This window comes from Diuraphis noxia, unplaced genomic scaffold, assembly GCF_037042655.1.
Source record: "Diuraphis noxia isolate RWA-SAM2 unplaced genomic scaffold, SU_Dnox_SAM2 contig0001, whole genome shotgun sequence".
NCBI classification, from domain to species: domain Eukaryota; kingdom Metazoa; phylum Arthropoda; class Insecta; order Hemiptera; family Aphididae; genus Diuraphis; species Diuraphis noxia.
Genome location: NW_028301711.1, coordinates 66,383,288 through 66,400,174, shown reverse-complemented (window position 1 = coordinate 66,400,174; position 16,887 = coordinate 66,383,288). Strand labels below are relative to the sequence as shown.

The 16,887-nt window shown below is 34.2% G+C and overlaps 1 protein-coding gene across 2 annotated transcripts in view; it reads left to right on the top strand.

The window, feature by feature from the left end:
* The window catches only part of Hr3 (nuclear hormone receptor 3 ROR-beta), a 79,492-nt gene that overhangs the window by 17,550 nt on the left and 45,055 nt on the right, over nt 1–16,887 (top strand). The window lies entirely within an intron of this gene.

Here is a 16,887-nt window from a genome sequence, read left to right as displayed (position 1 = left end):
GTGCCGGATAGACAAGGTATCGGTCCACCGAGTTTTAGTTTTTTAACCAGCCCTAAAAGGGGTCTTTTTCAAATAAAAATGTATAAATTGATCTAGATTTGACGTAGCACACAGAGTTAAATAAATGTATTCAAATTTGTGTCATGAAATAATTGCCCAAACACTTACGATCGACATTTTGTTTTGAGCAGCCCACCGAGATTTTCTCGGCAGCTCGTCTAACCAATCCGGCCCTGCTTAACGAATAAAATACGGAAGTAATCTATTGTTTTTTCCATGGGTCAAACTTAAGACATGAATTGTAAATAATCTTATTTATTTGTTATAACCTGTACCTTCATCCAATCAATAAAAATCTATGCTAATTCGTCAATCACGATAGCTCATCGAAGCCTTAACAGATATTAAGAGTAGGTATATACAGTATACACATACATAAATATATATACTAAATGGGACATGGTACACCTATAACATATTATAATAATATAGTATCTACGATGCCAATAAAATAATTTATTATTGCATTCGAATCGGCCAAAATATTGAAAATCGCCATTACGCATTACTGCATCACGAGTATAACATATTATTATTATTATTGCGGTGCGGAAGATTTTCTCGCGTACGAGATCGATGACCATGTACATATTATATAATATAATATTATATACCATCGGCACGATCGTCCACATCAGGCAGACCCATCTGCGATTTATTGTTGTGTTAATGCGGAAAACGTGCAGAAAGCTTTTCGTAATATACTTGCCGCAACGCACAGTCGTCGTACATTAACCGCCAAGAGTCACATACTAAACAATAAATTACAATGATCATACACCACTGTGTTCTATAGCAAAACGGTCGTGATGAGTCTTAAAATGATGAGAATAAAGAAATGAATGAACAAACGTTTTTTTTATTTCAGGAAATTTTCCGCGCTCGGTTATGCATGTATACTAATATAGATAACACGATTGGTGCGGACAATTTTTCTTTAAAAAAAAATACAAATATACATATAGGAAAAGTAGTTGACAGAATCGCTGGTATTAGGTACAAGAGAATTTGTTTTTCGACAACCGAATTCTAAAACTATATGATACGATATGACAATATTTTAGTATAGATACATATACCTACTACTACAATAACTGCAAAAGTATAGCTCTTTACTTGCCAGGTTAGTGGAGGTCGATGGTTAGACGAGATATTCAATTGATATTTTCCATTTTTTTTTTTGCATAATTTCAAGTCATTGAAAAAATAAAATCATAACTTTTATCGTTATCATTTTTAAAATTGTTTACTTCGTTAATGGCCACGTGCATTTTAAATTCCATACTACTTCACTATGGAATTTCCACAGTATAATATTTTTTTAAGTACTTCAATGTATAAAAATTGAATTTTGAATGAGAAGTTTACGAGCGGATAGAGTTGCTTCGTAAAATATACGTACACTATACCATTCATCTAAACTTTAAATACCTACTTATACCTATATTAAGTTATACTTGTCCGTAATTTTATTTTTGTAGATTGAAATAGGTACTCCAAATAATATTCTGCTTGGGAATTTTGAATTAAAAAATATATGGTATAGTTCAAATGGGAAACCAATTTTAAAAACGATAACCTTAAAAATCAAACATAATTTTGCTCCAACTTTGTATTGTTTCGTAATGACTAATGATTTTTAATCACGTTAGTGTTTTCTGAAATAATTAATGATGATGTCTATTACGTCAAATGGATCACCGTATCAATATCTGTTTGATTTTCATCATGTTTGCTGTTACACTATTATCTGTATATATTTTGTTACCTATATTTGATTAGGAAAAAACAATGATACGACTATCCCTGAACACGCCCTTGGACGGCAGGGGGGCCGGTCTGAATTGAGCTCGCGCTTGGATCCAGTTGCGTAAATTCAATTGTTTTTTTAATACTCAAATATCCATGTAGGCCTGTTTGAATATTTTAGCATGTCATATTGTCACTTTTCCTTTATACCTATATGTTAACCATATTGCTTACATAATAAACAATAATATACTAACCTCGCACGCATATTATACGACGAAAATAATCAAATTTAAATTTTACAGGTCATATTTAAAAAATTTATAATACATTAATTGCTAATTAAATAATAATGTTTAAACAATAATATTAATAATTAATAATAATCAAACTAACATTGTTGCACCTAATTTATTATTAGCAACAAATTTAGAATACATTTAAACTAGGTATTAGTTGAAGTGTATATATATAGAATTAACATGAACTGATAGCAATTAACATACTGATTATAATTATAGCACAATATAATAATTATTTCTGAACGTCAATCACTGTATGTTATAAATATTATATAACATAGGTAGGTACCCACATCACCATTTATTTTACGTAGAATATTATATCAAATATGTTATATGTATAATTAATGGTATCACAGGTCGATATGATAAATAACAGTTTGTGAACACATGTCATACTATGATTACAAATCAGACACTGGTTTAGTATAATGTAATCTCAAATCTGATTACCTGATAATGCATAACGCATCAATGCGAGCGTTACACTGACTGAGAAAAATGTTGTATTACTATGAGATAAACTACATTATGCGGTTTGGTACACTTATAGATTTGTAGGTATTATCAAGTCGTTGACCTGATTATTATGTCTAGATTTTGAATAATTTATTCAAATATCCCACGATATTATATGAATAAATGTATGCTGTATATCTCTATAAAATTCGTGGTTTTTTAATTAAAAAAGTTATTTGTATACTGCACAGTTTTAAACCACAAAAAGCCTATTTTTTTTTAATAAACTAAAATGTTATAAAAACGTATAAACACCCCGTGCATGGGAGTTGTTTTGAAATCGCAAACATTTCAATTTGTGGTTCCTTTTCCACGTGGTCATATTGTGTAGGCGGTAAACGTGTGGCTGTATATCGTCAAATATGATTAAACCGCAAAGCTTTCATTTGCCACTTTTATAGAGCGCCCCTACCAGTCATCACAATATGTCAACATAATAGCCGTAGTCTATGTCTATATATTGTTATACACAATGTAATATGGACTCGCTACACATAATGCACTATACAGCCACTCTGGCACCAAAAAATGGTTTAACCTTTAGGACACGTGTCGTTGATATAAAATGTGTGGTTAGGATATTTGATAGTCGAATAGCGTGTGTTGGTTGTACATTAAAGTGGTTCCATTGTGATGGGTGAATGGTAAATGTCGATTTTCGGTAATTCGTTGTGTGGTTCAGATTACTTTAGCATCTCTATATACAACTACCTATATCTAAACGCAATTAGTAAACGATCTAATTATGGCGCCAATATTTTTCTGAAAATGGTTATAAATATTATATATAATATTTATAAACTCTAGAAAAAATATCAAAAGACCTATGAACAAAAATGAAATCTTTAACCTGGAAAAATTGTTATTGATTGATAGGCATTATCTTGCGTTTTCATTTCATGTGTATATTTTTTTGGGGTTTTTTTTTCCGGATATTTTAACATTAAAATGTATGTGTTATGTGTTATGACGTGGGACGTAGACCTGTATCGGGAGTCCGGTCGCACGGATTAAAACACTGTGTTTTTGGCCGCAATTGTGATATAGTTGACGCCTGATAGAAATATTTAGCAACCAAACATACATGACCATAGTTATATTATGAAACATTGCTATACGAACCAAGCGACGATCGCCATTTCGGGCGTTGGAATTTATGCATTTCTATTTATACGAATATACGTTTGACTTTTTTGATAAGCAATTTGTGCTAGTTATTAAAAAAATATAGTTAATACATTTTGATTATCTAAATTGGATTAGATTTGTTTGTTGGTAGTTCACCAAAATTCACCAAAATCATTGAAATTTTAAATCATTTAAAATATAAATATTTTTGAACCTGAGGTATAATATTCGTATTATATTATCATTCATGTAAGGTATAATCAATATGAACCGGCGAACATTATTAGGTGTAAGATCGTTTTAAAAATTCCAAGAGATTTCGGCTACATAGAAATTGAATATAAAAAGACACACACATTAAGTACACGACGAAAATTGTTAATAATTTGTTACGTTTATTATATGTTCTATGTTTTTGTATAGTCGTTAAATATAATATTTTTGGGAACTAATCATCAAGTCAGAACCACTTAGCTTGACCAAATTATATGAGTGTGGACACTGGACAGTAATATTGTCACAGTAGTCGCACATCAATGCATAACTTTACGATTTTTTCGGCGTGTACCTATATTTTGTATATTAGGTAAGTGTTTATATTTTTTATTTTGAATTTATTTTTGCACTTGTCGAGACGGAATCGACACTTACCAAAATTCACCATTATACCGTGGTACCTACGAAAAACATGCAGCAACAGTATACTACACTATAACCACATCATATACACTCTCGACCAATGAAAACGGCGGTCCCAATATTGCCATTAAATATTATTATAGTATTTGATAATAAATCGAACACTTCGATCCGTCATTGATAATTAGACATTTTGTGCGGGGAAAGGCATACACTCGATGTATTGGCATATTATAGACTTCCTGATTTCTGTACGTAATTTATGAGTGTTAAATTTAATGTAACCGATAATTAATGTTAAAATATTGCGATATAATGAAAATGACATAACTAAACCATACAAACGTAATAAATACAGGTTATACGATATGTGGAATATCAAAGATTATTGAGAAAAACATTTACGATAAATTTATAGCTGAATCGAGTCAATTTAAATGATTTATTTTTCGTAATCCATAATATGGTTTGTTATATTTGAAATTCATTGTTTATAGGCTTATATTTATTTCGACTTAGTTTAATTATTTGTTTTTCTTTAAGCGCTTTAATTGTCGACGGTTTTTAAGAACTTATAACACATAACAATGCACAAAAAATGCATTGAAATCAATCAAACTGACCGATGAAACTATTATAAATTATTATAATTTTATAAATCAACTACTACAAATAATATTATTATGGAAATAACACCGAAAAAAAACAATAATTTAAAAACTTTGTAAAAATACATTTATTTGAAATTAAATATAATAATAAACATGATGTTTTAATTTTTCATTCTCTAAGAGAATACCTTATATATTGCGCGTTTGATTGTCTTGATCAGACAATTTTAATAGTTTAGTAACCTACCATGAATATAATAGTTGATAAAATAAAACTATAATTTATTCTTCTAAATTCACCAAAATTTACAATCAAACTCTGAAAACGTCATATTAATAATATTTATGTATAACGTCATAACTTGGTTACTTACAGGAAAATGACAACACCATTATTATGAGCAGTAGTCTTAAAAAATCATATATATTATGTAATCATGTATTATAATTGATGAACATTTAAAATTATATTAATCGGGGACATTGATAAAAATTAAACTATTTGTATTTATATTATTGTATCAATTTCATTTTAGATCGTGAGTTTCTGATAATATTTAAACGAACAAAAAAAAGTATTTATAAACTAATACTTATAGCGAAAAGCCATATAACCAAGTTGTTGCTTAGTTGATGTTTTTTTTTAAATTTATCTCCGGAATTATAATATCAATATTTTTTGCGATTACTATCGTTTATCTTTTTTAATTACCCGAGGAATGCGTACCTACTGCAATTTCGTCATGAAACGAAAAAAAAATCGCTTTAAAATGTCTGTGTTTTTTATCAACTAAAAGTGCATATCACACATATAGTGGCGCTCATCGTTTAAGAATAGAAGATATGATTAATTTCTAATAAATAAAGGATTATATTGTTAAAATTCAATGTTACAAAATACTATAATATGAGTTAAGAATGTTGAAATATTTTCTATCCGATAACCACGGCAAGCCATCAGTTCACGCCGACACTGAATATCTGCCTTTTACATAATATAGCGAGACGACACGATACAAATGATTGTTATTACTGTTATTAGGTAATTATTCCATAAACGGTTTAAGAATTTTCACACCACGATATCTGCAAGTTGTACGAGTACAAATAAAATGTACGAAGGAAGACTACGAAGAAACTGGAAAATAACAAAATCCTGCAAATTGACTCCTCGCAAGAGATGGTGTCTTATTTGGACTAGTTGTCCATAAATAATAATTTCCAAGCAGCACACAAAATTATAATATTGAATATGCATCTGCATACTAACTTATTTCTCAAAAATTCGAAGCAGAACATTTTCAGTTATTCACTGTTTCTCTAGAACAATCATAATTCGAGTTTTGAGTTCATTAAACAAATAAATTAAATATTACCAGTTCAATACACATTCTTACGAATGAAGGCTACCAAGAAAATGGAAAAAATTCGTATTGAAATTGATTTCTCGATAGGGGTGGTGTCTCTGGACTAGTTATTCTGAATAATTCCGCGTTGCACAAAATTAAATATGCATACAATAAACACACGTTACAAATTTGACGGAGAAAATGTACAGTCGTTCGAGCTTCTTATAAACAAACATAAATATTGGGTCTTTTAGTTCATTAAACAAATTAAATTAATATTAACAGATCAATACACATTCCCTATGTAATACTATATGTATATTGGAATATTAAAATATTAGATTGTTGGCTCCGAACTAAAAAAAAAATTACTTAAGTTGTTACACCATCGTTTCAAATCTTTCTGTGTGTTGCTAAATTCTTAAGATCAGAATAATAACTACACTTATTAGCAGCCCATACGATTAATCAAAAAAAACATTGTTTGTATACCGAATTGGTTAAAAATTATAAATCCTTTGTCATACTTTCCACAGAAGTGTAGCGCATAAATCGAATGGTCGAGAATAATGATTAATAATAATAATTGATTGTATTGAATATCATAATATAAAAATATTATTAACAGACCAAAATAATGGTGACACTGAAACCGACCTCCATCACGAGTGTAATTATTTTTTCGTTTTGTATTCAGTAGAGTTTTGCCAGTTTTGGGCGATCCTTGTTGTGTCCGTATGTGCTGCGACGTCGGTGACCTCGTTGGAAGACCACGGTATAATGTGTTGTTTATGCACGTCCTATAACCGGCTAAATCGAAACGTTTGGCAAAAATAAAAATACAGTTCACCGTTTGGGCAACGGCGGCGTCGGTGGAGGTGGTCGCGTCGAACAAAAGCGATTTTTAAAATATAATATATAATGTATCGTGGCGAGAAAAAAACGAAAACATTTTTATTTTAAAACAAACAAACAAAAAATAAAAGTGATCCTCGGCGGTCGGGTGCTGTAGTCGATGCACCGGTGTGTCTATAAATCAGTATGAGCGGGTGATTAATCACCCGTTTCGTTCGTGAACAACGATTCTAAGCGGCCGTGCTCGTTTCGGCCAAAACGTCTTCTCGAAAGCTGAAATGCTCGTTCGTGCATTTTCCCCGGGGTCCGTTAGTGATGGTCCAGACCGCGATTTTGTCGAAAACTGTTATTTCAGCAAACATATTACAGAAGGTTTGGACAAATGAAACAAATTTCGAACTTTACAAGTGTTAATTGCCAGAAATTGGTCGTAAGAAAATGCGGTGTTACAAAATTGGATGAGTCGCACACATTTTCATCTCGATTACTGGTTAACAATGGCATGTAAAAATGTACAATGATTATTTATCATTGTATTATATTTATATATATTGTAAAATTATTTAATAAACGTATAGCTACATTTGATAAATGCATTCGTCACGAATATACCTCATAATTATTTAGTGAAAATATAATTTTTTTCATAATTTATAATCATTTTTATGATCCAATTTTGATAATTTTAAAACATTAATATATGAATATATAGATACATTAAATTATTTTTTTTAATGGCCAATAATTACAGACGACTAATAATAACAGCCGATTGACTGTAACCAAAAGTATTATATTATCGTGTTCAGATTTCAATCATTCAGGAATTTAGAGTTCAAAAATTGAAAGGAAAACGAATTTCCACGAATAAAAGTAATTGATCTCGGCTGTGTTATTTTCATCATATTATTCAATTTAATATCTAAAAGGGGCAACACATTATATGTAATATTACAATAATATAATATGGCACATGCAGAACTGCAGGTCTTCCAAGCGTCAAATGATGATAACCGAACACCAATTTGTATTCAAGCATTTTTATTCATGCCATTGGTGGACGACAACATTGAAATACTATTATCATTATTACCATCGTCGTTATCATCATCATCATCAACGCTACAAACTTTTGACGTCTTCCTTTTTATTGGGATTCCAATCATCAAAACTGTTTAAAGTCAATTAAAAAAATTTCGTGCAACCCGTACAAGTGACAAAAATAAATTGCGTTTTTTTTTTGTACATATATTTACGTGTATAGGTACATATACGCAATACAATATGGACATGTATATAATATGATGCTGGTAACCGCGAAATCATTAACCTGCGCGCGGCGATTGCGTCGTCTTGCAGCGACCGTATAATAGCACACGCACACATACACAAGTGGGACGAATATATGAAATACACGTCACAGACACTGCTGTACAATTTACAACATTATCGCGGTTTCTACTGCGACGCGCATTCGATTTAATAGATATATGTTGCTATAAATTTATAATATATATCATATTATATTATATACAGGCTGAATCATCACCAAAGATACTCATCACCCGGATTTTTTTTTTAATAAAAAATTTATTAAAATTTTGTTTTTGAACTTTTTAAGTATAATATATATACTTGTACTAGAACCGTATTTATAGATTGTTGGATTTTCCCGTCACCGTTTTAAGGAGTGTGTGAGTGAGGTAATAAATACCAACTTTGATTTTTCAAATATTTTCAACTTTGTGGACTAAGAACAATAGGTCCACAATATAATGTATAATAGGTTATACTGTTATAATGGTTTTGTAAAACCACTTTCAAGGACTATTATCTTTAGACGATATATTTTAATATCCCGGATACTATACTCGTTCGAATTATGATTTAGATATCAAAGATATGGAAAAATGTATATCAAATCTAAATCAAAATCATTATCTGTTCATTAATTATTGTTAGTGAAATAGGATGGTTTTCATATGAAAAAAAGGAAATTTTTAAAACTTATAAGTATTTAAAAATATGCATATCTATAATATAATTATAAACGCCAACACTATATCCGGATTCTGGAAGAATCGTGAAATTGAATCATCTGCGCCTGTGTATAGTATTATATTATACACGCGCGCGCGCGCGTGTGTGTGTGCGTGTTATTCGAAATTGCATACCGTGTGCGTGATGCGTATTATGTTATTAATATTCGTCCTGTGCGCGCAATTATTGTATTGACAACCGTTTTTCAACCGTGTACACCGTGTGCTGTACGCGTCGATTCACGAGCAAAAAATGCCATTGTTATGCTTAAACATTTTTTTTTTTTTTTTTAAGTATCAAATTCGACTGTGCGAAATAGGATTTTCGAGGACGCTCCCCACTCATGTCTTGTAACCGACGAGCTGCTATATGTATATCGTGTGCTGTAGCTTGATGTACGTTTTGTCAGGTCCATCGAAATCGGCAAGAGATATAAAATATTCTGGATAGGTCGTATATTATATAGGTACAAGCGCCCGTAAAACTGGAACCCGACGAGTGGCTGTATAGCGAATAATACACCCCCGCACCACCGGTCGCACCCCGCCATCACCCGATCGACCGCTAAACCTGCTGTCAACAATGCCGTGAACGAGTTTAAAAACAAAAAACAAAAAACAAAAAATAAAATAAAAAAACCGTGCCCGGCCGAAGATAATAATATATTCGACGATCAAATAAAAAACGACTGCCACCGAGACTCCGTCGTACTGAGTATAATAAAACATTCCCTTTACTATACATTTCGTGAATATTATCGCCGCCGTCTATAGGACATTGGACAATATTCGTACATGCGCACTACGCCGTCGTGTGTTTATTATAATATTATTATAATATAATATATATATAGGACGGTCGGCGAGTGGTCGACCACTCGAGACCGCTCCTAAATTTTTTCCGCAATTATTATTGCAACCGCCGCCGCCGTAACACGGCTAATTTAATACGTTCGTATATTATAATATTATTTTAATTTATATAAATTATGAACATTATAATATTATTACTGTTGTTACTATTATTTGTGTTGAATTACTCTCAGTTGACGTTTGTTATACATACCTATACATAATATTATAATGTATTGCATTTATACAGAGCGCGTCCAAATATGAAACGAAATTTAGAAACTTTTTCGAAAATCCTATGCGGTATATACTCCGTATTCACATTTGCGGTGTATACTTAAACGGTTAATCATACTGTACGATTCTCGTGAGACGGTATTTGTTTTGCATTTGAATGTGTGTTTCGGTTTATCCTGCGCCCTTTAAAGTATACACTTGGGTAATCACCGCGTACGGTCGTGAACATTTTGTTGGATTTTTTAATGTAATACGCTATGTTAATGTTATACTACGGGAAACGCTATTAATTTGATCATATAATAGGTATAACCGATTATTCAAACGGCCTGTGCATTTCTATAGACGTCCACATTTTTAAATTAAAAACTTAAATATTATTTTTAAAAGTTCAATGTCGGGTTGATTGAATACAATCATCAGGCAGCCCGCGCGGATGCATGCACACGAAATGTGCGAATATACAACTATACTATTAAAATGCGATTTATATTTACTTGACGTCTTATAACGGTTAACTGCTGCAGTCGACCGACCGTATTGTTGTGCACTTCCTTTTAATTTATTGTCACCATACGTGTACACGGACACACGGTACACTGCAGTAAGTTGTAGACAAGCATCATGCAACACTGCACGTCTCGTCTATTATATCTATGTAATGAGGACGACAGTCCGTGTCAGCCGTAATACACGCGGTCGGTGTGTCACACGTCTCCGGTCACATTTTACAAACGAAACTTGACGACGACAGATCAATACGACGATGCGATTATATTGCAACAATATTGTAGAAAACGGCTGTCGTCCCCTGTCGCCACTACGCGTATAAATTCCGCGATTACAAAACAATAGTTGGATGCGACAAATAATATAATAGAAACCGACAAAAACAAGACGACGCTGACCAGTTTTTCGATCGTGTGTGGATATGATTATTGAAATGTGTTCATTCAGTAACAGAAAACACGAACGAATCCGAAATGTTGTAGGTACATAAACTACAGTTCCCCTTAAAAAGTACCGACGAGACAAAATACGAAAGTTGACATCAGGTGATGCAGTCGATGTCAGGATGACCTGATTCGTCGTTTTATTTATTTAACAATAAAATGTCGAAATTATATTCTTTATGAGTACACGAATTATTGACTTCTCCAACTCGAAAATGACCTTATTTTAAGCAGTAATTCCGTTTCCATTTGTAACTGCAAAGGGTATTATTAATGACGTTAAATTAATACCAATTAATTGTTATGCTAGTCCACTTATTGTTTAGGATAGCGAGTTTAACATAGGTACATTATTAGATTCAATATTAATTTTAAAGTTATTTTTATTCCGTTCGCGTGTTGAGAGTAAATACAGTGTAATAAATCAATTTCAGTGTTTTAATGATTTTTTATTTAAATTATAACTGAAATCGTAGAAAAATATTATACTATTCAATGCAGTTATTATTGCTATTACTATTATTACTATTTTTATTATGCATAAACATCCAATGTTTTGTTTTAAATAAATCAACATAATTTTAATATTTTAATTGGTAATTTATTTGTCGATGATATTATGTATCTCATCAATATTTAATACAATGTAGTTACAATTTAGGCCCTCATTATTTATTTTACAAGTTTGTTTTTTTTTTACAATTTATAATCATAATATTATAAACGTAAACATATATGAGATTTTTTTCGTTTGTTTTTAAAATACTGCACAGTAGGCGTCGTCGGATATCAATACTTGTCAGCCGTCAAGGGGAGATATAGGTGAAACAAGAAAAAAACCTTTCCTATACTATATTTTGGTCCATTAAAAAAAAAATGCAAATGCATGCCCATTGTGTGTTGCATTGCAATGTTAAATACGCTAGGGTCTATTCTCAATAACGCAACACAATAGTAGTTAATTAATTTGATTTTTGAAAAAATGTTATGAGAATTTTAAAATTTTATTATGTACTCAAATCTTAGATCGTGTTAAACCGTTTATCGACATACCTGCAATACGCCATATCAAAATATACGTAGGTATTAAAATCGACATGATAACAACTATACATTCAACATGGTTTGAGTTTTAAGTCTATAAAGTTAAATTTGCATCATAAAAATATATTGATAACAGTTTTTTTTTTTAATTTAATCGTTATTTACGACGACATAATGTACAAAACAAACACTTCGCTTTCTTCCCGTCACGTCAAATACCTCTTTCCATAGAACAGTTTATTGTATACCTATTGTACTTCTATACGTTTCTGCTTAACGTTTCAATCCAAACGATCGGCGGTGGCTGCGGACAACCGTCTCCGCGGTCTCTACCCCTAATTCGGCTATCTATATTCTATATATTATAATAACCTCTATTTTATTGGACCGTCACGGACGAGTTTGCCCAAAAGCAAGATGCTGACACCAACCCCTACAGCGATGACCGCGATTTCACGGTATCCACGATCCCCGGGGGGTATATATATATAGATGTATAGTTAACAATATAATATTATCATATTATTATACTATACTACAATGAAATCGTATGCTCGAAATATTTGTGTAACGTACACGCTGAATACATAATACGTTGTACAAGTCAAGTCTGCGGCCCGGATGTTTGGTACTCACTAGAATATCTATACAACGTATATATTAAGCCAAAACACGCACGCGTCTATGACTCGCCTATAATGTCTCTATGTTCTAAACAAAAAAAAAAAGAAACTAAATTCCTAGCATCAAAATTGTTTTTACATTTTTAGGTAACCTTTCATTATTTTTGTACGCATTATATAGGTATGCATGTGATAACCGCGGTTTATTTTTTATTTGTTCACCCGATGTCATTAATTTTAAGACAATTTTAAAACCATTACGTTTAGGCACCGTCAAAACTATTCACAAGGTATGATGATGAGAAATTAGACTTATATATATATATATAGGTACTTACTATGATGGTCAATTATTTATTGAATGTATATTAAAATTCCATTAAATTCGATACCTAATACGTTTTTCATAACCAACTACAAGACGTGTGCAAACATAACTTGTTAAAGATATTTGAAAACATATACTAAATCAAATTTTATATTCCTCAGTTTACAATAAACTACAAATCGCCGGATAGCTTATAAAATAAAAATTTGTTCGGAATGCGTCACGCTGCTGCAGACCTGCATGCAACGTTATTGTATTGGGTACCATCGATCGCGACATTCTATAATATGAAATGAATAGAACACAAGTTTAGGTACCTATGTGTATACATCGCCGTTTTCATCGCTTTTTACTGATGGCACGGCCTCCCACTAAATTTCAGAAAAATTAAAAAATGCTTTCGGTATTCTGCGAACGTACCTATAATAAACTGCGTTATGGATTGAAATTATTATTTTTATGGAGGCTGCTGTGAAAGTCTAAAACCAGCTTACACCAATTTATAACTTATGAAAGGGAATCTACCGGAGGGAAGCCGGTACAACAAATTATCAGTTCCTCCCACGACAAGCAAAATCCCGGGAACGGCACTGCAGGGTCGTACATGACGTGTACTGCACACGCGATCGGTATTATACGTATCCGCTGTAAGGTCGTCGTGGTCGTAATGCATTTTCGGGTGTATTGTAATACGATTGTGCATTATAAATTATCATTTACCTTCCTATAGAGGAGAGAGAAGCAGGTAAACCGACACTCGAAAATAGTCGAAATATCAGTGCAGCGACGGGCGCCCGGCTGCGGAACGGGACGTCGCGCAGCAGGTGTGCGTATATTATTATACACAGTTGTACTATAGTACACGTTTAGTACGTATTATCAACATCATCGCGGTATCGTGTATTACTATTGTACATAATGTAATATGGTGCCGCGACGAGGCAACCCGACACCTAGGCGTCGGAGGAGGCCGCCGCGGCATCATCGCGACGACGTCGTCTCCGGCCGGTGGTGACGAGTGTAACATTATTATATAATATACGGAATTCATCGTGCACTCGAAAACATATAACGGGTCTCACGATTCTCTTCCTCCCACCACCCCCGCCACCGGTCGTCTTTGCGTTATTTTTTTCACCCGCCGACGTTCGTGTGCTGCACTCCACCCCCCTACATCTGTGACCACCACCACCCCGCCATCCACACAGGTTTTACCTGCAGCAGGTCTTTGTGCAGCAGCTCGCGTGTACAGGTGAAACACGCGCAAAGGTTTATTTTTATTCTATTTTTATTTTTTGTTCTTCCGAAGAGAGGAGTACCGTTGTTCGGTGCATACGGCGATGTCAGCGCGCGCCTATAAATATGTAGACAGTTTCGCACCCCGTCCGCCTATATATACATATCTAGGCACAACTGCTGCCGATGCTGCCCACCGCGCCGCAAACCAACCCCCGCCACGAACCGACCCCAGCATCGCATCACAGGTGTTTTCCCGACGACGAGATTCGTTCGCGACGCGTCTCGTCTCCCCCCCGCACGTATACATCACACAGATAGGTACCTATATATATATATATATACATACATGTTATTACGATAAATGACGAAAATAATAGTTCACGTAATTTACCGGTAAATATCGTTAATATCCATTTTTAATTTATACGAGTCGATTACCGGGAATTTACGATAAAAAATTATACAAATATGGTTATTGTTGTATTTATATATCATATCATATTATTTTTACATTTCATTTTGCCGTGACATCGTTGGTACCGTTGAGTGCCTGAAATACTGCTCAAACCAGCTATAACCTCTCGAAGAGTAAGCTCTTTTTCTTTGATGAACTTATATGGTAATATGTCGAGAAGTTTTTCTCTACAATTGGTACCAGCTCAGATCTTGTCCCGTGTTCAGTATACCTTTATTAAAAGTGCAACATTAATTTTTTGTGAACATTTGAATGATTTATATACCTAATATTAGGGTACTCGCCTAATTTGTAAAGACCATTTTCGACATCATGTAAAACGACTGCTAACGGTCGAACCTATTTCGAGTGGATCAAATCGAAATGACTATAATATATTGCCACTATGTTATTATCATCGGTCGTTGGAAAACGCGTTACGTTAAGCCACGCGATCGTTTTTCGTGCGTTTTTTTTTGTGTTTTGTATTTTTCGTGAATTCGTCTCGTCACATAGATCGGCATAGATTTTCGTTTACTCGAAACGAGTGGGCGTGTAAGAGCGAGTGGGCACTTCGAATAAATCGCGGAAGGTTCTTAAAATCATCCTTTTTACCGTTCGATGGTATTGGCGCAGGCGCGATGAAAGAAATCCCACAACGGTAGTGATATTATTGTCGCTGTATATTATATTATATTTTACCATTTCTCAGACATTACTTCCGCGCGGAAGTCGTTATGTCCGGACTCCAAATAGGTAGGTACATTATTGGGAAAAACACGCGTTTTCCCGTCGCGTCGCGTTGTGTGTGTGTGTATAAAAATGTTACGAATTCAATTTATATAATAATAATATATATAAATGGTTGACTATAAATCCGCGAAAGAGGGGAAAAAATATATAAAAATCGAGCGCTGTCGGTTTCCGAGAATAAAGCGCAATTATCTTCGGAAAAACAAAATTCACCAGTCGAAAATATTCTCCGAAAAGTTATATATAACGTGCACGGCGCGTTTAATAACGACAACGATAATAATAACAATAATGTACTCGGCCGGTTCGTTGTCTATAGCGTTACGACGCGAAGAGGATCAATCACGACACTTTGTGGGATTGTGTTTGGTGGACGCGAGTCGCAACACACACACAGTTTATCGCGATACGTCTTCGATCATAGAGTCGACCGGTGGAAGGCGGGTGCCGGGTGATGGCATTTACGGCCGTTGACGTCTCATATCGTGATGGCCGATGGGGATGGGTGGGCGAGGGTGAGTGTGGGATATGCGGGTGTGCGGGTGTCAATCGAGGGTGGTGGTGTTACGGCCACCGCGTGGCCGCGGCGACGGCGACGCGGACGACCGGCTGCAACCGGCGACAAAGACGTCGACGCGAAATTCTCGTTTTTTTCGTTTTCCGTCTCACGCGCGTACAACAATACAACAACAACAACAACAACAAAATATGTCGTTACTACTCGCATTTGGGTACGGTGTATAATAACGTATACACTCACACATACAACACGAGCGCGCGGGCGTCATCGACAACGCGCGAATGCGACCGACGCCGCCGCCGCCAGCCGTAGCCTAGGCGGCGGCGGCGGCGATGCGCGCGCGCGCTCGCGCGACGCCTCTGCTGCTTTCGTGCGCTCGACTCGACGCCGCCTCGCCTCACTCACTCATCCCCTCGTCGCGCACCCACCTCTCACTCACTCGCACTCGTTCGATGTCGCTCGCGTCGTATATACGTACCGTATTTATGTACAGTTTTTTCCTCACTTCTCTCGCTCGCACAACACTCTCTTACCAATTCTTTTCGACGCGCGCACACACACACATTACAACACATACAGTTTTTATTTATTTATTTTATAATATTCTCTTTCTTCCGCGAGACGCTCCCTGCC